This window comes from Amblyomma maculatum, chromosome 5, assembly GCF_055883805.1.
Source record: "Amblyomma maculatum isolate TAMU_Amacu chromosome 5, ASM5588380v1, whole genome shotgun sequence".
Taxonomy (NCBI): Eukaryota; Metazoa; Arthropoda; class Arachnida; order Ixodida; family Ixodidae; genus Amblyomma; species Amblyomma maculatum.
This window is the reverse complement of record NC_139348.1, coordinates 3,656,065-3,683,124: the sequence shown is the minus strand read 5'-3', so window position 1 is coordinate 3,683,124 and position 27,060 is coordinate 3,656,065. Positions and strand designations below refer to the sequence as shown.

General features: G+C 46.0%; 1 protein-coding gene across 1 annotated transcript in view; it reads right to left on the bottom strand.

Moving 5' to 3' along the window:
* The window catches only part of Ccn (cellular communication network factor protein Ccn), a 291,840-nt gene that overhangs the window by 190,839 nt on the left and 73,941 nt on the right, over positions 1 to 27,060 (bottom strand). Inside the window, exon 2 of the mRNA XM_084603039.1 lies at positions 16,435 to 16,482. The gene's annotated coding sequence lies outside the window, so the exon portion shown is untranslated. The remainder of the gene's footprint in view (positions 1 to 16,434; positions 16,483 to 27,060) is intronic.

Sequence of the window (27,060 nt, the reverse complement as noted above, 5' to 3'; positions counted from 1 at the left end):
TATGCTGTTTCAAAACAAGCAGCACGAAATCCTTGAAGGCATGTTGGAAAGACTCCACAGCGCAAATTCCGTCTCTTCTTGCATTGGATTTGTACAGCTTTTTCTTCGCATGGTTATTTACTCTTGGCCTTGTCGTGGCACTTTCTTCTTTTGCAGCTACCGGCTGTAGCATGGACGTATCTTGTGAGAGCGCATCCATTTGCAGAGGCTTTGGCAGTGACCCCTGCTTCAAGGGTTCCTTTCGTAGACCGCTTTTTCCATGTCTCAAATGCAGAAATACGTGCAAGCTGATTACATAGGTGGAAAATTAGTTCCGTGGTAGTGATTTCTGCTAACGATATAATGGAAACGGTAAAAATATTAATTACGACATATATTGCGCACTGCTCAAGGATTACGCGTGGATTCCGTCTTCATTTAAAGAAATCTTACTAGTGGAAGCAAAGTTTTCATAGTGGCGCACAGCCCATTCACAGGTATATGAATGTTCTAGGCATCGTGCAGTCTTACAGGTAAGGAGTGAAATATTGCATTAGGGTCTCAGCCCACTACTTAACCATACAGTATGTATTTGACACCTTTATTGAGTATCGCTGTATATGCCACAAGTAAAAGATGGGGGCGCTGCTCCACTACCCGAACCACAACTCAAAAGCGGTTTGCAGTACTATGGGATCAATCACACAGGCGCGCGCTGCTTGAATGTTTTCCTTCCCGCCCGCCATGCCGCGAGCGGTAGCTCCACATGAGGATGAAAGCGAATTGGCACATAGCTGCCGCATCAGTAGTCTAGGTAGACGCCATGTTTGCAAATTAAGGGGCACACTTCTATGCCAGGCTCCGCAGTGTTCTGTTTGCGCAGACACACCCTGATAATTTCACGACCAAACGAAACCCTCGTTATAAGTTTACAAGCGAAAAATCTGATCTTTCGAAAAACTGGAATAGTTATTTCAGGTATAATTCAAAAGTGCGCAAGTAATTGAGGGATGATTTACTGTACTGCCATCTTCATTGAACGAAAATACTGTATGTTCCAAGTTGTTGCACACAACCTGCCAGATAGAGCAGCAATAATTAATATCAATCAATCAGCCCTTATTTCGCCGGAAATGAAGGCAGAGGAAGCCGGAAGAAGAAAGCTTCAACGAGCTTGACGAGCTTCTGGGCCCTTGGATATACAGCGACAATAGCAGCGGCTTAAATGATGCTCAGGGCAAAACCAGGTTATTTAGAGGCAAAGAATAAAAAAATCACATAAATAAGCACAACAAACTAGTGGTGACTTATAAGAAAAATAGCACAACTTTAACCAGTTACGCGAGCTGAGAAAAACAAAGCAGATATAAACTGGGACATAGTGCAAAAAGTGAGATGTGCGAGTAATACAATAAACGGTAATTTAACTGGTAATTGGGTTTTCTGTGGCATAAGAAAAATGGTGGTAGTACTCACCGACCAGATCAACTGTTTCTCTTTTCACTGGTACTACCGCTACCGCTACACTATAAAATAATTAAACCACACTGGGATGATAGCCTGAATAAAAATGCCAGAATAAATGATAGCCTGTTGTCCGTGACAATATATTTCAAGGAGGTCGTGGAGAGAAATGCAAAAGAGGTCTATGACCGATGCTTACGTAAGCTTGAAATAGCCGCGGCGACATATTTTTGCTCATACATATATTCCTGCACTGATAGCAATGGCAACTGCCTGACTGGCAAATTGGGGCTAATTTCGAGCACAGAGAGAAAAAGACCGAGTGGAATAATAAGAAAAAACTAAACGGTATTGGATGCGCCCAGTGACATTTGATGAAAGATAAAACGAATCAAGTAATACAAAAAAAAGCTTCTCGTTTAATAAGCTTTCCTAAATCAAACAAAATGTATACTGAGGGCAAAGGCCGAGTACCATGAGGTTGACTAAAAATAAATCATCTTTCACGCGCCTCATGATATGTGATGCGAATGTGTGGCGTCGTTGTAACGCCGCAAATTCAACCAGTGAAGCGCGAGAAAAAATTTTGTTATTTTGAATTGTTATGTCTCACCTGCAGTAATCGGTTTTACCATCTAGTTCCCCATACTCGACACGCATGATCAGAGTTCGGTGCAATATTGTTGCTCTGATTGGTTCCCAGAATAGTAACGTGTCGCGAATTTGGGGCACAAAAATGTGAGCTTTCAAAATGGCTTTTTGCGGTGATGTATAAATGACGTGAGCTTGAAAACGTAATTATTGCAGAGTTGTTCATGCTGCCTGGATGGTAAATGAAGGTAATTGTGGAGGGAAAAAGCAGGTAAAGATGCTAGAAAGGAAAACACTTGTGCTTCATTACGAATATATGGTGAAATCAACTGCTTACTATTCTCACGTAGTAGAAGCCTGGGTCGGGCCCGGGGTTTCGGGTCGACCCGAGCCCGTGCAGTCCTCTTCGAAGTAAGGCCTTAAACATCGAACTGTATCTGGCCTGGCCGTTGCTCAGATGAGGGGTATTTCACGCCGTGATCGCACCAATGAAGCTTTGACTATAGTTTATTTAAGTGTTAGTCTCTCAATATACGCTGTCTTAAAACTGATCGTAAATTGCCTATGTGACAGGAGTGCGGCACTAAGGTTTTGTTTTATTACTTGAAGACTTGGCATGTAGCATAGAACGGGGCTGTCTATGCCATTTGGCAAACCTGGCAAAGGTACTGCTGCTGTCTTCATTCCTGTCTCCAAAATATTGTGTTGTGGGCCACATCAGTCATGAATTTCTTGCTATTGTTTTTATTATTATATCCTTATGCTTAGGTGTGCTTTTCCAATCGTGTTCCTGCCTCCATCGCTCAGTCTGAGAGCTCTAAATTAAAAACAAAAAAGAACGGTATCGATTTTGTCTGTTCCCCCGCTTCTCTTTGTCAAATTTTTCCAGGCCTTGAAAGAATGAAATTAACTAGAATTCTAGAATACCCTTTTTATTACTTTAAGTGCATTTAGGTTTAGTCGTTTTAATTCTCTTTGAGCTTATTATTGGTGCCACTTAGTTGTATCTAAAAGCACTATGTGCACGACCGTGTGATGCTTGGCTTCAGGTACAGCCTGTCAATTCTTTAACAGTACAGCGCCAGCATCGACTGCCCGGTGCAGCGGTGCCGAGCCGAAGCAAAGTGGAAATCAGGAGAGGGAACGAACAAGGGGGCGTTTTCATGCTGCTTGAACGAGTGTCGTCCGCTTGGCTGTTCTGCGCCGTCGGACGCAATCCCTTGAATCAAGTTTCATGCCCGTGTTCTGCGAGCGCTTCGATTGGTGCTAACTTGTAATGTTCCAAATGTTACTTGTCCCTGGTTCCATCTGCGGGTACTGCCGCGAGAAGGTTTCTTTTGGAAGTAATCAAGGTGACGATATTTATTGTTCTCGACAATAATTTGTTCTCAAAGTAACGATTGCAAAGAATTGTTGGGCAGGTTAGGTTTTTTTACTGCGAATTTTTTCTAGATATTTTTCGCACCATATGCCCATATGGTGGATGGAAACGAGTAGTGATAGCTTCTTCGGGCACCGATGCCTACCGGCCGATTGTGGCAGGGGTTGCTTCGTACTGATCAGAACAGCCTATCAATCGAGGCTCACTGCAGCAGCCGGAATTATGGGCATGCCCTTGCCCCCGCTAGCTTTCTCATTTTCTGCATTTTCCGGCGCAGCAGCGCCGGGCAGTCGACCCTCACGCGCTACTGTTAAAGAACTGAGAGGCTGTACATATGTATTTTCATATAGCAACTGCAGGACTGTGTCTGACTCAAGATGCTCATGGGGACAGCAGAACAGTCAGGCTGACTTTTTTGTTGTTGTGGCATCTCACATTGGTCTGTACTTGTGCCACGTGTCAGGGGTAGCTTCCTTGTTTAGAGCTATGCATTCAGTTCAATCTTCATGAGAAGGCCTTCCCACGATAGAAAAAGAACAAGCAAAATTACTAACAGCCTCTTTTATTTTACTAAAGGAATGTCTGTACATGGTACATCTTTGCTTGCCACATGTGATGTGTTTTATGCAAATGTTTGCTCAAGTATGCATGCAGGCTTTCCATTCGTTTACTTTTCACGAAGCAAAAATAAATGCTCCAAAGCACGTTTTGAAGCCGCGCTCTAATTACATGTGCTATTAAGTAACTTTTCGTCCTGTTTGATTTTTTAATACAGCCAGAAAATTATATTTCTTTATTGTTTTGCATTTTATCGTTTTGATAATGAGGGATACACGTTGTAACGCCTGCATTCAGATGTCGCTGATAAAGAAATGTGAGATGTCATCGGCGCTTTCCGCCTCCATTCTGCGCAAAGCCATTTGGAATACCCCTGTGCGGTTCTTGCATTTCAGCTGTAACGCTGATCGACTCTCGTAAACCCGCTCGTCCTCTCCGTCCGCAGCTGCTGCAGATTGTTCGACCGCATGTATGTAATGATAATTATCTGAGATCGCAACGGCCGCAATTAAGTTGGATCGCTCTCAATGCAGCTGGAGGCATCCGCATCCCGGAATCCACCGAAGCGGCTCGGTTTCACGAGCATAGTTGTTTTTCATACTTTCTGCCAATATATGTATGTAATGATAATTATCTGAGATCGCAACGGCCGCAATTAAGTTGGATCGCTCTCAATGCAGCTGGAGGCATCCGCATCCCGGAATCCACCGAAGCGGCTCGGTTTCACGAGCATAGTTGTTTTTCATACTTTCTGCCAATATATAGTTGCAGACGACAGTGCTTTTATATATCGTTTTTTTTTTCATCAGAATACCTCTATCGATTTGGTGCTTATGTAACCTGACACGACCCAGCTGCAGACATCTCGCGTAGGTCACAATTTGAAGAAAATGACAAATTGTCGAAAATTGGGTTCCCGAATAAATAAGGAACTGGGTTAGAACGCTACAAATGCAGAGTAGTAAAGAAACCGAACATAATGGAGTTTTCAAGTCGTTGCAGCGATAAGCCAAACGAAGCAAACTTAGCTGAAAGAACGATGAATATTCCTTCTACATGCAGTACATTTATGATCGGGAAAGCTCTAAGCTTTTTAGCGTATTGTTTTCGATCAATGTTCTCGCTTTTTCGCTAATGTTTTTCGCTTGTTCAGGGGCTTGTATTTCGCAAGCTTCGGTTTTCACTATTTCACTTCATTTGACGATACTTCAGCATGATCACAGCATCAGACGAGCAGTGAGCCGTCAGTCATAGAAATAATAAGATAGCGGCCCTGCCGTCCGCGATAACCATCACCGCTGGCGGCGCTGCATTGAGGCACCCTATTTTGTCAAGGCTGCGAGCAGCGCCTCGCGGCGATCGCGCGAAGTAGGCATAAAAGTAGGCATACATACATATAATCTGCAGAAAGAAGGTAAAGTTCTTTTTTTTTTTTTTTGCGCGTCATCACTACTACACGCATTCCCATAAAACAGCGACGACTGAAGCAGATTTGACTTTCGACCTTTGCGCCCTACAGAATGAAATGAGATAAACATTCCTAAACATGGCTATTCAGCCCACTGCCGCGCGATGAGAGCAGCTGCACTAGACATTGCACGAGGGCATACGCTATCCCTGCTTGTTCTTTATTGCCTTTTAGGTAACGGCACAGAAATACAGATCATATCCAATGCATCAGCGTCACACAAGGACACATGGTTGTATCAAAAATTGGCAGAAGTCATTGCTGTTAACCCAATTACATTGCGAAAGTAGAGAAAGCTGCTACTTCAGCTTTGCATCATGTGTCGCCATCTAGGAGTCGCTGCGTAAAATGGCGGAGGTTTAACAGTGACCTCCGTAATCACCTCCGGCGCAGCGGCGCGCCTAATTGCGGAGGCGACAGGTGTATGGCGCAATCTGGGAGCTTCAGCGTCAAATGGGCTTTTACCGTACTTACGCTTGCTTATAACAAGCGAAAGCACTAGCCGGTTGCCTTACCAGCACGCCGCATCAAAACCCGACAGGTTCTTTTTATACGGTGGGCTGGATTTTTATTTAGTGCCGCGTTGGAGCCCCTATACCGGACTTTGAATTTCGTACGCGAGGATACGTAGTTGTGACTTCACAAAACCGCTTAGCCAATCAGAGCGAATGGCTCTGGCATTGGCGAATGCGAATGGCACCGCAGGACATGCATGACAGCATAAACAATTGATCGGGCAAAATTATAAGTGTTAGTGCTTTCGCACTAAAGTTCCCTCAGGCGTGTCAGGTAGTCAATAATAGTTTGGTTTGGTTCATGGGTTTTAAAGGTATACTGACCAAATAACCAAGAATAGTGAGAAAAGCACCACAACTGCATTCTTAAGACACGATTACACTAGTACAGACACATAATTGAGTTAGCTTTGAGCGGATGACTGTATTTTTGCCGTTTTCTGAGCGGCCGTCGGGTCAGAGGCAGCGCGCTCCCGACTGTGAGCCGGATCTACCCCTAGCAACGTCATGGCCCCGCGATCCCGCCACCGCCGCACCTGAACCTAGTTGACCGGCTACACGCATTGTCGGTTCCTCCGCATCACGCCGGGCACATTGCCGCGAAGTGTGGAATGCTGCATACGAGGGAGGTCGAGGGGGACGCGCAAGGAGGGCGAGTTTTGCGGACCATTGTTTGCGCATTGGGAGGAAACGATGAATTGTGCGCCAAAACACCAGCAGCAAAAAAAAAAAAAACGCCTGTCAATGCGCTTTGTGAGTGCCACGGGGGAAAAGAAAAATGAACAGGTGTGACCGCTCGCGATGGGGGTGGCTAGGTAGGCATGAGGGAGGCAGGTAAATATGACGTGATATACGGTTTTGTCAGTGCTTTCGCAGGAGCCCGATAGGTGCGGCGATTTGAGAAATATTCATTAAAATTCTTACTTTCCGCTCATTTCTCTTCATAAAGTGGATTGTTTTGGTCACTCCCAGTGCGATAGCTACCATCTGCGCTGGAAATCTCGGCGGCAATTTTTTATTCAGTATACCCTTAAAGTCCCAAGCTAGCTCAGGCTATGAGGGACATCGTATGGTTAGGTTTTGCTTGTGGGGTTTAACGTTCCAAAGCGGCTCAGGATATGAGAGACGCCGTAGTGAATTTTAACCACCTGGGTTCTTTAACGTTTAGTGACATCACACAGCACATGGGCGCCTTGCTTTTCGCCTCCATCGAAAAGTGGCCGCTGAGTCCGGAATTCGATCCCGCATCCTTGGACACAGTAGTCGAGCGCTCTAACCCTTGCGCCACTCTGCCAGGGTGGCGCAAGGGTTAGAGCGCTCGACTACTGTGTCCAAGGATGCGGGATCGAATTCCGGACTCAGCGGCCACTTTTCGATGGAGGCGAAAAGCAAGGCGCCCATGTGCTGTGTGATGTCACTAAACGTTAAAGAACCCAGGTGGTTAAAATTCACTACTTAATAAACCAAGGCGTGTAATAAACCGGACCACAGGTGACTTCTCGGCTGCTGCATCTTTTCTGTTCGCAAACGAAGCACGGTCTCCGAAAATTTCCACCACCTGGGGTTATTTAACGTGCACTTACATCGCACAGTACACAGGTGCGTTGCTTTGCCTTCAACCAAGATTTAATGCCGCGTCCTTGGGATCAGCAGCCGAGCGCCCTATAACCATTGAGCCACTGCAGCAGCGCTCGTCAACAATGCTGACCGACTCTGGGGATTCGCTTGGAGCTGATGCTCTTTTATAATGAACTCAACACTTTGAATCCACTTACCACAGACCGAAAGCACATCATATCTGTGTGACGAACAGCCCTTTTCATCTTTCACAAACATTGACACCCAGGAATGGGAACGTATCGACCTCGATCAACTTCAAGTGTCAGATATCGTATTCCCTATGGGCTTATGCGGAGTTCTTTTTAAGGCAAAAGCCTTTACTGCCTCATCGTTGTCGTCAGCAAAAGTGTCACGCTTTTGCGGCAGCTCTCATTGGTCGAGACGGGATGACGTCATGGAGGTCTCGACCAATGCGCGAATCCGTGCCTTATATGACCATATACCAATCAATCGTCAATTACTAATTATTGACGAATTTTAATAAGTAATTATTTACCTATTGACGACTACATATTATTGTTATTTGATGACTAACGACTAATTATTAATTATTATAATCACTGATCAGTACCAGTTTCATAATTAATTAGCAATTATACCGCGCAACCGGTAAAACCAACCACACAACAGTAAACGAGAAACAACTGCGAAGATACATGGAGCGCGATCTCGTCGCTGCTAAGCAGAATTCACTGAATAAATGCGCTCGCAGAATGTGAAAGAGTAGTCTCTCGCTTTACTCGTAGCGGCATTCATCGCTAATTGCGCAACAGTCGCGTAGCAGAATGCAGCACTCAGGCTTTCGCCTTTCATCACTTTAGTCGTCAAAACGCCGAATAACGACAGCCTTCGAACAATAACAAAAGGCCTGTTCACTACGGTATCACCGCAGCAGAACAGCCCGAGTCCTTTACCGCCACTCGTTTGGGCTGTGCCTGCACTGCACTTTGTCTTCATCGATTTCCACCCATGCTCAGCGGATGCTTGATTCCGTTCTCTCAACGGTAGGATGGATGGATGGAATATAGGAGCGTCCCCTTTGAAACGGGGTGGTAGCAGTAGCTATCAGCAGCGTCACCTGGCGACAGATAGCGGAAATATTGTAAAAATGAATAAGATCACATTTAAAGCCTGCCATACCCGTCGCCTCAGTGGCACAATAGATTAACAATACTTACCTGAGCACTTAGCGAATGAAATGTATGTTCGAATTCGGAGTTTGTAAATTTTTCCAAATTTGTTTTTTAAATTACAATAATAAAATAACCTACTGATATCTTTATGGCGGGGTGTTCCCCTTTAAGTTGCACCATATGTGATGTTTTTAATTCTTAATAGCCACAAAACCTGCCGTGAACACAGCCGCGAGACAGCAGAATAGCAACGCTGACACTATTTATATAATTTTAAACATAGCCTTTTCCTGCCTTTAGTGAGTGTATGTTACCTTTAGGTTGCGTTCAGACACACCTCTCAATAACAATCACCGTTTAAACCGCTCACAGGCAACCAGTGACGAGAAAGAAGTTGCGGGACCCTACCGTTGAGAAGACGGAATTACGCTCAGTGGATCCCGAGCGTACCGCTATCGCATTCCCCTCTGAAGGTGCTTCAAAATGTCGCTAAGTTTTAAATTGCGCTACCACTGACGTAACTAATTACTAAATTTGCCGATATTATCATGAAGCCTAAAATTGAGACCTTAGCCTCGAACCGAATGCCAAATGAAAAGGCGACATCTTAGTGTATACATACTTCACATTTAGCCAATTTGGCTAAATCAACTGCAATTATTTAATTACTTACGGATAAGCTGCTAGATCGAGAAGTTTTCAGTCCAGCTTCAGTTCAGTTCAGTTCAGTCGTTCAGTCGTGTCCGACTCTTCGTGACCCTATTGACCATGTCACGCCACGCTTTCCGGTCTCTCACTTTCTTCCTAACATCACATAACTTCATCTGCAGTGCCTCGAGGATGCCATCTAACCATCGCGTTCGCTGCCTACCCCTTCTCCGGTGACCCTCAACCTTTCCCAACATCAAATCTTTCTCCAGCGACTCCTCTCTTCTCATCAGATGACCAAAGTAGCTGAGCTTTAACTTTAGAATTTGACCCTCCAATGAGCAGTCAGGGTTTATGGTCGACAATATTGACTGATTTGATCTTCAGGCAGTCCAATGAACTCTCAAAAGTCTTCGCCAGCACCACAATTCAAACGCGTCAATTCTTCAGCGGTCAGCCTTTTTCACAGTCCAACTCTCGCATCCATACATTACAACTGGAAAGACCATAGAACGAGTTATACGGATCTTGGTTGGCAGACTAATGTCTCTGCTCTTTACTAGGCGGTCAAGGCTAACCATTGCTCTCTTTCCCAGAAGCAGGCGTCTCCTAATTTCATGGCTGCAGTCTCCTTCCGAGGTAATCTTGGAGCCCAAGAAAAGAAAATCTGTCACAGCTTCCACTGTTTATGAATTTCTCACGGGTGCCCGTCTTCGTTATTTCTCACTGAAGCACACTTACCAAAAGACGGTCGACATTTTTTAAGCATGGTGCAATGAATTAAGATAGTGCATCTTTTTAATTTCTCCCCTTTTACTTTGAATATATGTTAAGCCGATCATTATTACAATGCGTGGTTCGCCCTATAGGTATTTGTCAGCAAAAGATTGGAATTTGGTGACTAATACCTTATTTGTATTTAGAAAAGGGAATATGACAATTATTCTACTTTTTGGCACGACTTTTACGCCTATCTGATGCCCTCTTGGTACACAATCTGAGTATGAATCAGCAAGCTTAAGCTTCGATTCAACCAATGGAGTAACATCGGCTCTTTCCCCCTCCTTCCCGGTAGCGGGCCCATACACCCAATACAAACGAAGACAGCTCCCATGCGAGTATTGTCGTGGCCTTCATAATAGCAGGTTGTCGAGTCACTGTCAGCACCGCTGCAGTCGTGAGCAGCGTGCAGCGTGTTGTCGTAAAGAACAATCGTCAAAGCTAGCAGGAACACAGTTAAACAGAGCACGTGGTTTCAAACATACTCGCACGTGCGCCCGGAGACAAAGCAGTACTTCCCAGGCTGCAAAAGATTGTCGCAATGCACCAGCAGCCCGTAATACGCTCTGAGAACTTGACTCCTCTGTAAGCCGATGAAAGCTTGAATCGATTAATGCCGCCAGTTAAACAAAGCCCGAAGTTTTCTGACGGCCGCGATTGGTCGTGCCTAATGTTGCCGCTCCGACAGGCTGTTCACGGACAAGGTTCGGTGAATATTCCAACTCTATGTGCGCCACGCTTTTATCTGCGTGATGTCTTTGAATGCATGCATCAGCGATGCGATTTCTCTCTGGTCGCAAACTCACAATGTGGCGCGCTGCTGCTACGATGTCGATCCCTCGTTGTAGAGCCCTGAAATTTAGCAGATGCCGAGGCGTCGGCATTGTCTTCACTTGTACTGTCGAACCGAACAAAAGGTAGGCAGCAATGAAGTATATTGACACCCCTGTGTCGAACAATGACTCCAAAGTTCCAGGAAAATAATTCGATTTTTGACTTCAAACTTGGAACCAGAACATTACGGTGGCATGCGACCAGGATAAGCACCATGTGCGGAGTTTTCGTGAGTGGTACGATCAGGCGGAATGGCACGCGGAATTTCTTTGATACTCTTCGCGCCCTTGGTTGTAAGGTCTTCTCTCTTGTCTCCGTTGTTGCGCTGTTTTAACTTGCCATTTTACTGAATTTCATTTCTAGAACACATGTTTTGTTCACTTTTCTTCATTCATTTTCCTTCCATTTCATTTTATTGATTGCAGCTGGCAGGTGGTAGTTGGCAGGTGGCAGTTAGCAGGTGGCAAGGTCAGGCACTGACTGGTCGGTGGGTTCTGTCACATCAGGAGATCAGATGGCATGATCAAGTTGGCCCCGCCGGGGTGGTGCAGTGGTAAGACGCCCGACTACTGTGCCGGAGTACCCGGGCTCGAACCCGACCTCGGCGGCTGCGTTTCGATGGAGGCGAAACGAAGAGGCGTCCGTGTGCTGTGCGATGTCAGCGCACGTTAAAGATCCCAAGGTGGTCGAAATTACTCCGTAGCCCTCCACTACGGCTCCTCTTTCTCTCTTTCCACTTTCACTCCCACCTTCCTCCTTCGCTTACGGCGCGGTTAAGGTGTCCACTGAAAACAAGTGAGACAGTTACCGCGCCTTTCCCTTCCTATATAAAGTAATCAATGATCAAGTTGGAATAAGCTGGCAGTTAAGAGAGCTCTTAGCATATAGAAGGATAAGATGATAATGGAACATGGTCTAACGTCATGTGCCGTTGCTCTGATTGGCTAAGCTCTTTCGTGATGCCTGAACCACGAGGCCTCGTACGGGTAATTGAGACCAATGCTGGTATAGCTTAGCCTATGAGCGCCCAATTACTGGCCATGACCTGACCTTTGACCTAAACCATGAGCCAAACCGGCACCTCTCAGCGCGTTGCCACTGTCGTGATTCGGATTAAGCCTTTCATATTTTGGCTTTGTTTTTGATCCGGAATCTGGTTGCGACTATTTGAAGGCTCAAGTTTTTTTATATTAACTTCCACGTCATAATCTGACCGGGAAAGACGCAGATTAAGTATGGAGAGAAATCATGTGTCTTTGTTTACGATGCCATAAAATACAGGTGGGTATGAGTATAATGTATCAAAGACCTTCAGTTTTCCCATCTTCATAGTCTGCATAGGTTTGCATCGAAAGAGGATAATGAGATTCCTTGCTGCATACCACTGGCCAAACATTCAGCCTATTCGCTTCGAAATGCCTATACGCTCTCTTCGATCTCCCTAGAGAGAGTGTAGGTGTCGAGCTATTCTACATCTTCGGACGAGGTATGACTCCATGGATTACATGGCACTAAACACTTTGTGCCATAGGTTTTATGTTTGAAAAACTGAGGGAGCTGCTAAATCCACCTTAGCGCTTTAAAACTTCGCCTGCACGTTGAATATACTTCTCGTTCGTGCTATAGGAAGTATTCTTTTGGCAGAAGTACGTTTAAAGACTTATTGGATCATGTCACTGTCCAAACTTGTTCGTATATCGGCTTCAAAATGCCTATAAATGCCACTGGCCTCCTTGGAGAGAGTACAGGGATCAAGCTCTTCTACATCGCCTTTGAAAAAGGTATGACTCAATGACTTACTTGGCGCTTAATATTTTGCGCCCTATGTCGTTCGTATCTTTGAAATATTGATGGTGTGGTAAAATCCGCCAAAGCCATTTTGGAACTTCGCCTGTACGTTGAATATTTTTCGCGTCCGCGCTATGTGATATATTCATTTCCCAGAAGTACGTTTGTTTGTACATTAGCCTTTTTAACCAGAATATGACCACCTGTTACACTTTCATTGTAGGTCTCGTGGATTAAGTCAGCGAATCTCACTCCGGGCTGTTCATTTGTATGCCCGCCTTACTTGAGTGGTATCCTCCACTTAAGCATCATCCGTTCAAAGCGTGTGTCACCCTGATAGTTCTGAATTCAGCGCATCAATTTTTAAATTGTGCACTCTCTGGAAGGTTGTCATATGCCTGCAATTGGTGCAGCATCTGTGCAGCGGTGAATTCCGTATATGTTTCCAGATACTAGCTTTGCCGGAGGATATCACGGGCAATGAAGAGGCAAAAAGCCTAACCCACTAAGCGCCCTTTGCTGATCTGTCAGGAAAGGGCTTTCCAGATATAAGAAGGTTCTTCAAAGAAGCTTTGCACACATTTTCAAATCCCTGTGTTCTCCATTCAACCAATCATGTGTGAGGAAGGAGTTAAGAGACCCACGGTTCTTCGCATAGGTTCTGCGCATCCCAGTCTTCTATCAAAACAGCAGGCCTGCTACATGGTCACTTTGAGATATTGTTTACTGGAGTGAAAATTAACCGCACTGAAAAAAAGGACTTTCTGCCCTGCAGTAAGTCACCTTCGTTACTTGATCTAGACTCTGAACGGGTACAGCAGCCATTGATCATTGTGAGTGCTTGCTTGCGTGGCAACGTATCTCTACTGGGAAAGCGATCCTTCGTCCATGTTCTTTCATTTAATTAAGATTAAGCACCGTTATTACAAAGCTAACCCCACCCAATAATTCCCAATAAGAGAGGCGATTCACTGGTAGCTCTGCTTGCCAGAACGATTTGTTAGGTGTTCAAATTCTGGGAAGTGCCAGACCCACCCCTTCAACCAGCAAGACACTAGTGAAAAAAGCTAAACCCCTGTGTAACAAGTTAACATAAGAAAAATGGTCATGGTCAAAAAACGGGTATCGTTTTCTTCCGTGCGTCGCTCGGATATAATATACATGCAGTGCAGGTAAAAAGCAACTCACTATTGATGAGTTGATTGCTATCGGCCAGAAACTATAGATCAGGGCAAATTAAAGCTCTCCAATTATAAATAACAGGCAGAACGAATATTCAAGCTGTACATTGCGACTGTCACCGCTTCCCGAATCTCCCGCAGCTCAGGACGCTGCTACTTTCACGTCCATAAAAACATAAAACCAAGCGTTAGCCCATAAGGAGCCGGCTGTGATTATTCCGTGTATTATCAACGCTCCTGTCTCAATAACTTTGCTGAGATCCGTACAAGGGAAGATGCGCTTGATTAAATCCTATCAAATTTATAACGCCCTAACGCAACCCTTGAATTACGCGGGCCGTCACGGCGGATAGCTCGTCACTAATTTGTCATCATCTGCCGTGTCAATCCCGCCTAGTAACTGTGAGGTAGCGTAAACGCGTAAATGAGTAAATGACTAGTTGGACGTCTGAAGATATGCTTTTGCAGCTGCACCCCCGCGTTTAAGACATCGGTCATGTAAAAGCCACGCATGAATAATGATCGCTCATCATCGTATTTGTGCTGCTTCGCATTCATCCGAATAGAAAAGTTGCATAAACGGGCCTAAACCGACACGGAATGCACCCGAGGGATTGCTTGTAAAGCGCGTCCTTTCAGGGAATATAGCCATGTGATCCCGAACGTTTAGATTATTTTGGTTTAGTTTGCCGACAGAAGCACACACTAATGAAGCAGCAGTTTTGCCAGTCCCTTTATAGGGTGCGGTGGGACGTGCTCCGAGAGAACCGGTTCACAACCTGCAAAGCGCAGACGCTGTTGAAACGTAGACGTGACCACCCGCAGCGGCACTGACGTTTCGCCGCGTGGTGCTTGAATAGGCCGACTCAGCACCGATACCATTCACCCGCCTTTGCCGCTGTCTGCCGAGCAGTGGGAAAAGACCGGGCTCGAGCTCGGTTCGCTTTGCCGCAGTACAAAGTCATGCGCATCGCGCCGAAGAAATGAGTTTCCTTCTAAGACGCTCACGGTTCTCCCTCGAGTCTGAACGCACGATCTAACCCAGAACAATAACAACAACGAAAACTAGAACGAAGTGGACGCATAGATATTTCGGTGTCTTATCTCGTGTTTGTGGGTTTGTTTCAGTTCTTTCTCGTTTTTACCTTTCTTGAGAAAAAAAATAAAGAAAGCAATCAGGACAAGCGAGAGGTAATACGAGCCCAAATGCAAACAACACGGAGCCACAAAAGTATCGCTTCGTTGAATTGCTGAGCTGAAATATATATTTACTTTCTTCAGCCAGCTGTTTTATTCCTTAGGTAAGCACCACAGATGGAGTCTGTCTGCCCGGAGAGAACACTAGTCGCGGCATTCAGATTATATACACTCTTCATTCTACCGCGCGCAACAGTACGGCGAGGGACGCAGAAAGTGAAAACAACAAATACGCGGCAGGAAGCACGCTTCGGCGCTTGTGTTCTCTGTGGCCCACGTTTCCGGCCGCTTCCTTACCTTGCGGCCGCCTCACTTGACGCAAGTTGCCCGTATTCCCTCAGCGCCACAATGTGTCTCTGCGTGTATATCCGATGTGCTGCATCGAAAAAAAACGTCGATTCGGGCCGAATGCGAGAGCCATGAAAGGAAAAAAGTTTAAGACGCGCGCGGCGGTTTTGTAAGCCGAGATTATTCGTTTCTACCGTCGCCGCAGCAGACTGGAAAGTGCAGAAACGATTCGCGGGGCCGGAAAAATGCGTTCGCGCACTTTTCTGCAACGGAGGCTGACTGCTGGGCGCTTTCTGTTTTGTTCAGCGGCTCTTTAAAGGATGCTTTAAGGGAGAGCGCTCGTGCACCGGGTACGGCTCGCGAGTTTCTGCCGAGGTAAGCCATTCTGAGCGTTCGAGCGATGGTGCCGTCAATTCGAATGAGGACAACGGTTGTTGCAAACGCCGAGTGCGGCGGTCCCTTTATGAGTGCTCGCGTTCATAATGGCACTGATTTGTTTTCCACATTCTTTTTCTTTTTGAGAAAGTGCTACTGATCATAAGCTTTTGCTGAAACGCCGGCATCGAGTGTTCGGAAGAGCCATTGAAAGGGCACAAATGCTGCTTGGTTTCGCATTGACAATCGGATGGTACATTCGTCTAAAAGGAACGCCTAGTTCAATTATTCGCTTAAAAGGTTGCCATGCAGTTTGATTGTAGCTGTATTGCGTTTCTTTGAAGCGCTTTTGGGAAAGCTCTGGACATTTCTTTACACAAACGAAGAAATCTGGCCCACTTCTAGGCATGGTCTTTGTTTTCCGGGCACGTTGGCGGACACTAAAGAATTTAAAGGTCTGAATTTCTACCCTTTTAATAACTTTGAATGTAACAATGGTAAGTCGTAGTGCAGCTCAAGCAAAGTTATTAGCACCATAACTGTACTTCCGCTGCACCCATAAAGAAGCCTTACTTTACGTTTTACATGTTCCTCGCGGACATCCAAAGGAGGCGAAACAGAACAAGGAACTCACTTTTCAAGTCGGAGTCACGTGAGATAGTGAGCTGGCCGGCAACTTGACCTGCACAAATAAAAATGATACAGAAGCATACGTTATTAGCATGTAAAGGATTGCCTATGGGAGCGCCACGTCAACTGACGTCACTGGCTCCTCCGCGTCCGCGAGCACCGTACGATGCGACAGACGGAGAGAGCTGACGACAGTGCGGACGGAAGCCGCCGTGCGGAAGCCCAGTGCTCCACCACCCATCTGCTCTACGACCATAACGGAAACTACCATTCGTTGCCATTCTACGCCAACTATGCCGCATTGTTGATTAAGGTGCCTCAACGGGCAGCGGAAGCCAAGGGATCGAGGCGCCCTATTGTGACACTAGTAAACCATCCTAACTCTGTTAAAAATAAAATACAACGAAAATATCACTGTTGCACCATTTAGAAGGTATAGTTCTGCTATGAAAGCCGCAGAAAACCTTCACATTTGAGAGGGGAAACATGCGCTCCTGCTTTTGGCTTGAGAAAGCTACGCAGTCCGCGGACGGGTCACGTGGTGCTCGTCCGCTCATGGACTCCAGCGATTCCGCCCGTCGTGCGAACCGGCCTTCCTTAAGCAACTACTCTGCAACAGCAAGGAATATCAGGATGTCAATGGTCGACACTAGGCACCAGACTAGAGCTTCAGTCAATTGGTGTATTGACACATCGAGCATTGATCCGCGTGCTTCTGGCGCTTTTTTGTGCTCCCTTTTTGGTTTTGGCGGCACATGTTGGCTGTGTAGGAAAGGGTTTTTATTGTCTAAACCATTAGGTCGTTTTTTTTCTAGCGTGCTTGTTTTGGAAAGGACAAGCTGTAGAGGTAAATATAATATGAAGAAGCATACGTAAAAAATATAAAGTTTATACGAAACAACTAGCAAGAAATGCATTGAACACAGAAACAGTTGAAATTTCGAACCGCTTATCACTTTAATCAAATCTATTTAGAGCCAGGGAACCATGAGAATATTTTAGCAAGAGTTGTTGTCGGGCTAGTTGGTGAATGTCTGCAGAAGACATGGCAACATTGCGCTAAAAAACACGACACAAAAGATGGACACGTAGTACAGGACTAGCGCTCGTCCTGATATACGTGTCCTTCTTTTGTGTCGTGCTTTTTGGCGCAATTTTGCCATGGCTTCTGCAACCGGGAGAATATTCTGTAAAGGATCCATGTGCGACACAAAAAATTTTTAAGCGCTTGATGTGTGTCCCAGAAAAAATTTCTCAGGTACTTTTATTTTCTTGAATAAAGCTGAGCTTTCTTCTAAACATAAGGAAGCTGAATGCTGTTAGCTGTTATGTAAATGTACCGGGTACTAGTTTTCCTTCCATCAGGCTTATCATTTAGTCGACGGTAATTAATTCATTTTTAAATATGGTTTAACACGCACAGGAGATTTAGGAAATTTATCGAATGCTATAAAAGTGGGCTGATGCAGCTGCTTCATACGAGACAGTCTTATTGCAGCCATCTTTAATCGGAAAAAGTGAAATTTAGGGAAATTTAACAATATTAGGTGGACCCTTAAAGGGATAGAGACACTATATTACAAGGTTGTGCAATGCTTGTCACGCTCTTCGTTTGTGTTTGAAGTGTTAGACTCAAGGGAAGCGTAGAAAGTATGTTAGTTCATTTTTAATGTCTGTGTAAATGCTCGCTTTTTCATTCCGGACCTATCGCTAGCGCATTGACTGTGTGCGTAGGTTCACTGAAAAAACCATATGTATTTGTGACGTAATTGCACAGTTGTCTGACGTAAGAGACGGTATGCTGCTGGTTAGCTTGTTTCGGCTGTTTTTTTGCACCGTTAGCGTTCTAACAGTTCTAACGCACAGACAACATGACAGCTCACTGTAACAAAATTATGCTTAATGACAATATTCATTCACTAAAATTTTCGAAGGCTTCAGCTGACGGCGCGGCAATGGTCGGCGGACGGCGTTGTTGTCGGTCGCAGTACCCGAGACCGGAGGGGCCGGCGACGCAACAGTGAGGCAGTGCAGCACTCCTTAGCTTTGTACCAGAAAAGACAAATGTTATCAGAACCGCCCGCTGTGCTCGTTCAACAGTAGCGTGCTTGCACAAGTGCGGAGCCTTAGGCAACGGCGCCTCCCGCGGGTGCGCAGGGCGACGAACTGCGCTGATCTCTGCCTGCCCTACTCGTCGCTATAGGCCTTGTCGGTTTCGCCGGATGGCCCTCGGAACGGGTCAGCGACTCAACGCTGTCATAAAAGTTCGTCTTCCGTCACCGCTTTACTATAGGACGCCTATTTCATAACAAAATGAGCTCGATAAAACGTGTCTATGGCGATTATCCTCAATCGTCCTAATTTTCTCTCTACAAGTAGCGCCGACGACTGTTCCGGGCCGCTCGCAGCATTGCTCGGCGCCCCGTGGTCACACCGGTGCTTCGTGGTGATTGTACGTGCATCCTGCGATGTAAGCAATTTTTGATTTCAGTTCACTGTTGCCAAAACTATACTCGATGACTGTTTTCATTCGCTAAAATGTGTGAATCTTCTCTAAACGATTACCAGATTCGCACACCTGAAGCGGCGCTCAAAACAGCGCACGAAAGGGGAGCCTCGATCAGGGCGATTCAAACTATATACACGTGCACATTTACGCGCGCTGTATCGTAGTCAAAGCCTCTCCTGCTTTTTTGAATTTTTTTCCCAGCCGCTCGCTTAGTATAGCAATTTGAGCAATATTGTAGCGAAGCGAGCGGCCGACTTCGGCACTGGTATAAGAGCAACTATTTTTGTCGGAGAGCAAGTTGGCGACAGCTATTCGCAGGAGACAGCGGCATGTTTCCGAATATTTCGGGCTGGCGCGGCGTGACAGGACCGCCAAAACGACGCAAACATATTTACGGGCACAGTTGACTACAGTGAACTAGATACAACTCTTTCCGCAGTATGACTGCTGTTGTGACCGTGCATGGTCCGCGCTTGCGCGCACTATTGTGCGCCTGTGGGCATGGTATTGATATGTGCGGTTGGTGCAAGGGCTCTAAGTGAGCCTGTTCCCATGAATCTTTTTGTGTGAGCATGCTTTGCTTTGTCGAGACCCTGCAACTGCCAAGTTGGCCCTGTCAAGGGAACGTCAAGAAAAATACAAAGAAACGTCGCCCTGTGAGAAATAGCCGGAAGTGCTTTTGTTCAACTGTTCACCCTTCCCGCCGAGAGGCACTATTGTCAAAAGAGGACTGCCTATTGTCCAAAGGAGACGATCGGAGTGACACATCCGCTGACATACAGAAGAAAGGAGCATGAGGATTACGGCCTTTAGAGGATTTCCCGTGAATGCAGGAAAGAGTTGCAATTGCCGGAAAGGGACAATGCTGGGAGCAGTATTCGTGGCGCGCACGTACACTTGGGTTTCTGAGAAAGAAATCCACTTGCCGGAACCAACATAGCGGATCTTTGCAGAAGAATTTTACCTACTCGCCGTTCCCAAGCTCTACCCGCCAACAAGTGACCACGCCCGACGAAACAGTACTGGACCAGTCAGTGCATCAGACCATCAGTGCAGTGATGTGATCGATTGGTTGCCGATATCTGAGGGGTATGTCCTGGAACTGACTGGTCAGCATCTTCAGAGAGGGGCTGAACATAGGGGGATTTAAGGACGTTGCAGAGCACGAAATGACGCTCTGAGCCCTGGGTAAACGGCTCATCCAGACGCTTCTGGCTATGAACTCTTAACGCTTGCCATTTTGCTGATATACCCTTTTTTTCATGCAAATAAGTTTTCTAAAAGTGCCATTTAAACCTGATTGTATATATATTTTACCAACTTCGAAGATTCAATCCTTCATCAACCCGGAGTCTCTGCACGCTACCAAGTGAAGGCCGGGTCGACTTAGTCCCAACGTCACGACATTTCGCCATGAGAGCATATGGCGGAGTCATACTGCAAACAGAGCAGACGATGCCTCTGCTCCTTGACGTCACGAGTTTTTGGCCCATGTGACATTTCAATGTTATGTCTTCTGTTTCTTGATGTCAAGTAAAAACCTGGCAACTAAGAACCAAAACCGACACTGGTGCGTACTAATAACCCGATAATAAATTATTTAATGCGATTTTGGGCTTCTAACATTGTTCTCTATGCTTACAGAATCGCTACGCACTGTTTACAACGCAAAAGTACAGCACAAAACTTGGTGTCCCTACCCCTTTAAGCTACATTTTAGGTGTATGACACAAAATTGGCTGGTGGCCCTCAGCGATTCTTCCTCATTTGCAAAACGACGTAGACGCGCAGTTTTTACTGCGAGTGCAGCTTTGAAACTTGGAACATGGAGGCGCCGTCTATCTTGGCAACTAAGTATGAATCTAAAATCAGTTCCGGTGGCCGCCGCATGCTGGCACCACATAATTTTCCCGACATTATTTTGCGCCATGTCTCAATTCGGGGGTACGGTCACAGGTTTTGGGCCGAACGAGGCTTATACCGTACCTCCGAAAAGATCATGCAGAAGCGTGCTTAGTGATGGAGCTCAACGTTAGAACTGGTTTCGAGGTAAGTGCTATCCGTTGCACACGGCATGCCAGAGTAGGGCTTCTTCAGTAGTCTCTGACGTTAATCTAAAATGCGGCATCATCGAACTTCTGTTGTGGACAACACAGAAGGCACGATGCTGGCAAAATTTTACGACATTGAGGATGAGCGCACTGTAATCGCGGAGAATTCGTGCGCACGGAGCATGCTGTTACGTGGTATTTATTCCTCAAAATCGCGTACATTTCTCGCATGTAGCCAAGGAAAGACGAGAGCAGTGTCTTCACGATTAAATTTTTCAGCGATAAGATGTATACGTTAACAGTAGCAAAATGCCAGTTCTCAAGGAAAATATTTATTTCATACCGATCTGTTTAAGTTTTTAACCCATTGATTTCAGTAAGAACATTATAGATGTTCACTAGAACATACCTGCAGTAAGGGCCACTTGCGCATATGTATTGGTGTTTTGTTTGGATTCCTTGTATATGTTTACTACTTTGAGTGCTCAGCATATGGAGTAGCCGGCTTGGTATTTAAAATGACATGCCTCTGAATGTGACATATGAGTGGTATAGCTCCATCTAAAGCTCCGTTCATTATACCTCACTCATTTGCAACGGGCGCCTTGGCTGGGAGTACATTTTCTCACCCTAAAACTCCCCAGCCAATGTATCTATCTCTCTCTCTCTCACACACACACACACACACACACACACACACACACACACACACACACACACACACACACACACACACACACACACACACACGTTTTATTTAATTGAATTTCTCCGTAAAATAATTACAGCGGTGTTTTAGGACAATAGTTAAAATGAATTAAACATTCCCCACTACGCTTCATATATATATATATATATATATATATATATATATATATATATATATATATATATTGCCAGGGGGCGCTCAGAGTGAAAGACGACGTTGAAGTGAATCGGCTCCGGACTCGCAGGACGTATCTAAACCTTGGACCGTGTGATTCTACCTGTACCGGCTCTGTTAATCTAGCCCCAGTCGCCAACACCGTGACAAATCTGGTGGAGGTCAGGTCTGATGTCCCGTACCCCTACGCTAAGCAGGAGTGCTGGTCATATATTCGAGGAAACGCCCGTTCACCGCACTAGCCGCAGGCAACGAGGCCTACCACCTGAGTTTTCCCCCTCGGGCATGACTACCAGTAGCCACGACGTCGTCGCAATGCCTGGCGCGACCCCCACCCACGTGACGTTGCAAAACCCCCGCGTCCCAAAGACCTTTCACGGGGACACCTATGAAGACGTCGACGACTGGTTGCAGCACTACGAAAGGGTAGCTACATTCAACCTCTGGGATGACGCCGCACGGCTTCGAAATGTATATTTCAGCCTCGAGGATGGCGCTCGGGCGTGGTTCGAGAACCATGAAGAGCAGCTGTCGTCTTGGAGTGAGTTCAAACGTCATCTTGCGGCAACTTACGGAAGCTCAGATCGCCGCGAACGGGCCGAACGCGCTCTACACACTCGGATCCAAATGCCTAACGAAACTGTAGCGGCGTATATTGAAGACATGACGCGCCTGTTTAAGCGTGCGGATCCTACGATGTCCGAGGACAAAAAGCTGCGCTACCTCATGAGTGGCGTCAAAGAGCAGCTTTTCGCTGGCCTGGTGCGCAGCCCGCCGAAAACTGTTGCAGAATTCTTTGCTGAAACATCCACTATAGAGAAAGTGCTTCAGCAGCGAGCTTCGGCACGGGATCCCACCATCCACGCCGCCTCCGTCTCTGCTGAGTTCCCATCGCATAGCATGGTACTTGGCATGCATGGCATAGCATGGCAGAGTGGAAGACGTTGAAGTGAATCGGCTCCGGACTCGCAGGACGTATCTAAACCTTGGACCGTGTGATTCTACCTGTACCGGCTCTCTTAATCTAGCCCCAGTCGCCAACACCGTGACAATATATATATATATATATATATATATATATATATATATATATATATATATATATATATATATGGCGCGTCTTTCTCAAGGCCATTGGGCCATTAGTTGTTATTTAACTATATATATATATATATATATATATATATATATATATTTAAATAACAATAATGGCCCAATGGCCTTGAGGAAGACAAGTCCACTTGTCGAAACGTTGGCTCGACTTGCGAACTGAGGCTCCCTCCTTATACCCTGGATCGGAGCTGTTTCATACCGTGTAGCTATTCACTTCCTCTCGTTCTACCCTAGATAACGGCCACTTTATATCATCTGCTCACCGTCATTCCTAACGTCGAAGTCATTAAGAAGCTCTCCGCGCCTGCGCATGCAGGACGCTCCACCTTCAGCCGTATTTCTACAAAGAAAGCAGGGCTACTTATTCAAAGAAGCCGCGAACCTCTCGAATGTTGTGAATGTGAAAAGGGGTGCGGACGCGTCGTTTTTCACTGAAGATGGTCATCAGTCCTCAAGCTAAATCCCTACACAGGGGCATTTCAGGAAGCCACAAATAATTAAATATCCTAAGATGAAATTCTGATGTATCTTCAAGCACGTCCAGTTTCGGACTGTATTATTCTGAACGTAAAGAAAAGGTGTCAGAAATTCAAGCAGAATCTGGCACATCATCCCGAGTAGGGGCTGGACCTAAATGAGTGTACCGGTGAATCGTTCCCAGGACAGACCACCTCTGCTATTCTCTCCCACGGGGCTACTATACAGTCAAGTGTCGCTTTCCTGCACTGGGGGTCCATGCTCAATGCCCGCAGATGGCAACTGGAGCTTTCCGGAATAGCGGAACATTAGATTTTCTGAAACAATTTGCAACGCATTCCTGCTTTCTCGCGGCTCGTGTTTACACTGCGTCGCAGAGGGAAAGTAGCCTGCGTCGTATACCTGGAAGTGCGGGTGCTCTGGCCTCTTCGCAATGGTGCCACAATCGTAAAAAGTGAGCTTAGTAGCCTTAATATGCAGAAGGGCTATACTTATCACCCCTATTGGCTCGCCGGTAATGCGCTCCACTTCCGGACCAAAGCCGTCCGCGAAGCGCCTCATCATCCCTTCGCGCCGAAAGACTCTGTTCCGCGCGGAATAAGGTGCGCTGACGGTACATGGAGTCGGCCTAATAGGCGCGCTGGGATATCCTATTATCAGCGCGCCAACACCATGCTTCCGGCTGCTGCCGCGGCGGGCAGTTGGAAAGGCGCGCTCATTAGCAGGCGCCTGAAGAGGTGGCGTGGTTACGAAGCTCGAAAAGGGCAGGAATCGCACGTGGCAGCACGTGATGCGGCGCCTCTCAGCAGGCAGCGCAGATAGAGCGAGAGTTGATGCGCTGGCATCTGCGAGGATAACTGGTGCCGGCGCAGGGAGAGTGCGTACCTGGAAGATGCGATAGCAGAAGAGCTCATACCAGCGTCCTTAACACACATGTTGTTTGCTCCGGGGTGCTATCATCGCCATTACAAAGAGGCTGTCGTCCGGTTGGTCGCCTCACTTGGGGAACAAAGAGTTTAAATAAGTGCCTAATTTTGCAATCATTCGCAGTCCGTCGCTTAGGCGCTTTTGCCGTTGATAGGAAATCCCGGTTTTTATTCTTTAAAGCATCACTTTTCTGTGTATTTGTTGTCAGTTATGTTTGCCTAAATTTGAGCGCGGAAGTCGATAGACGTTAATCCGGATAAATTTAACACCAATGGGACCGTAAAATAGTTCGTTGTATCAATAATTCAACACATAAAAGTGGCAATAGATAAGCTATTCTGTAACCTGCATGTATGCTACCAATGCTCGTGACGTGTTTCTCATTTATAAACAGGGAAGTGGGAACAAAAAGGTGCCGAGGCCTCGAGCCACGATCTCTCCTCATTAAATGGCTTTACAGTATAGTGCTAGCAGCAGCTTTCTGGGACTGTACTGGCGATCACTCCCACACATAGAGAGATCGGAGAGTGCCAACGTCTCAAGCACCCCTCTCCCCCCCCCCCCCCCCCCCCCCCCCTCCAACACCGCGCTAGCCTATATATTGAAGTTCGCTTGAATACGAGCTTGAAATTCGCGAGCAGTATTGCTCTAGCGTTGAATGACATCTTTAGGTTATTTATAATGTTTTGATGCGACAATTATTAAAGCATTCGGTAAAGTAATTGGTTTGACCTCATCGCTGACCTCCTGGTCTAGGGCTTAGTTGGTGCATTCTCGTCTCTTCTGTGAGCCACCTTTATCAGAGGCAATGCATGAAGTAAGACCGAAGTGTCGTAAATTATTGACACTGCCCGAACAACTTGTTTCATTCCTTCATAGACGGAAAGCAGCACCACCCTGGCGGTTCGCTATGTACCAGACTGTGTTGGTAAAGCATGTAATGCCTTCCGATGTGATTTTACTTTGTGCTGTCTTCAAAAAGGAGATTAATGCGGCGATGAGAGCGCGGATCCAAGTCTAAATGTTGTTTCTACGATGCCTCGATGCCTTGCCCACCAACCCCTGTGGCTCATTGGCTCCGGTGTTACTGCTGTCGAGCCTAGGGTTTTGGGTGCTTTTTATAGCCGCGGTTGCCACATTTTAACACTGAGCCACTAACCAGTCTTTGTGGTCATTTCACTGCATTTCACAATAGGGCCTCCGGCAGACGCAATTAATTCAGTGCCATCTACAGCAGCGTCGCTCAAATCTAACAGAATTGTCTTGGACGTCAAACACACATTATGATTATTATTATTATATTGAGTTATTTAGTGGCTTCCCCTGGAAGGAAGCATGCACAAAGGAATTCTGCTCGTGCGCTGAATTTGGTGTTGCAATGAGCCTGTTGCCGCTTTAAAGAGAAGTGCAGAGCGCTACGTGCGCGCCGCTTTGCATATACATTTTTTTTATATGTCATGCATATAAACCTTCCTCCTATTCTTTCTTATATCAGCCTTTATGTCCCCTCTGCATTTCTTTTCGCTACCTCACCTTGTTCCTTTCATTCCAGCGGTCCCAAATTGCTTTAGTTTCGGTAATGTGGTTTAATGTTCCGATAGACTAAGGCTATGAGAAACGCCACAATTCGGGTTCCCAATATTACTCATATAAAGCGATTGCCACATCCGGAATAATCTTTACCTGATTTTTGATTTCATTTTAGTAAACAACTAGAAACGACCGAGTTTGGGGCTCGATACGCGAGCATGTTCGTCTTGTGTTTTTTTTTTTTTCACACTGCTGCCCCCAGAAGGTAAAGCACAGCGAAGCACAACAGTGCTTGCACAATCTACTGTTGCGAAATTGCGTGGCGCGGCATTAGATTCTTCGCCATAGCAGAAAACTAAAGTGAAATGAAAGCAAGCCGGCCACTGTCCCGATTGAGTGAAATATAGGCTAAAATTGATGGGCCTGTAATGATCAGGAAATTGCTGGTACCGGAGGCGACCGACTGTTGCAGCACAAGCCGCCCATTTTTGACCTCTGATTGCGTGAGAAAAGAAAAAGGAAAAGCTTTGTATTGAAAATAACGGCCTTTCTTTGTCGATAAACCGATGGCACAAACCTAGGAAAATGGCAGTAGTGGCAAATTGAATTCCTTTAAACATAAACGTCTGCTTTTTCGGCGCCAAAAAGAAGAGTCCCAAAGAAGAACGAACTGGCGACTTCGCCGTTTTCAGCAAGATTACTTCAATAAGTATGAGCTGTAGGTACTCGCCTCATTGAGTAAAATATAGGGCACGCTTTTGGTGTACTATATTTGATTTAGCACCGACTCTGGAAGTGTCCAAATTTGCACCTTTGCAACGCTTGCTATATGTCGCTTATAATTTAAATGTATACGGAGAGGTCTCGCAGGCTTTGCCTTTCCACGCGATGCGCCTGTTGTTGAGAAGAGATACTTATTTGCAGCAATGCAGGGTAATTCATTTATTTGCAGACAGCACTGTGTTTTTTGGCATCTTATAATATAACTACAGTTACTATGAATTCGTTTTATGCGTGAAAGATATTCTGTATAGGCGGCGTCCTACATGCGTTACATGGCTGGCCCGACCGTATAGTGAGGAGATCATAGCGTGGCAAAAGAGAACGGATTTAGCGTTCACTCCTGTTGCCGAGTCATTT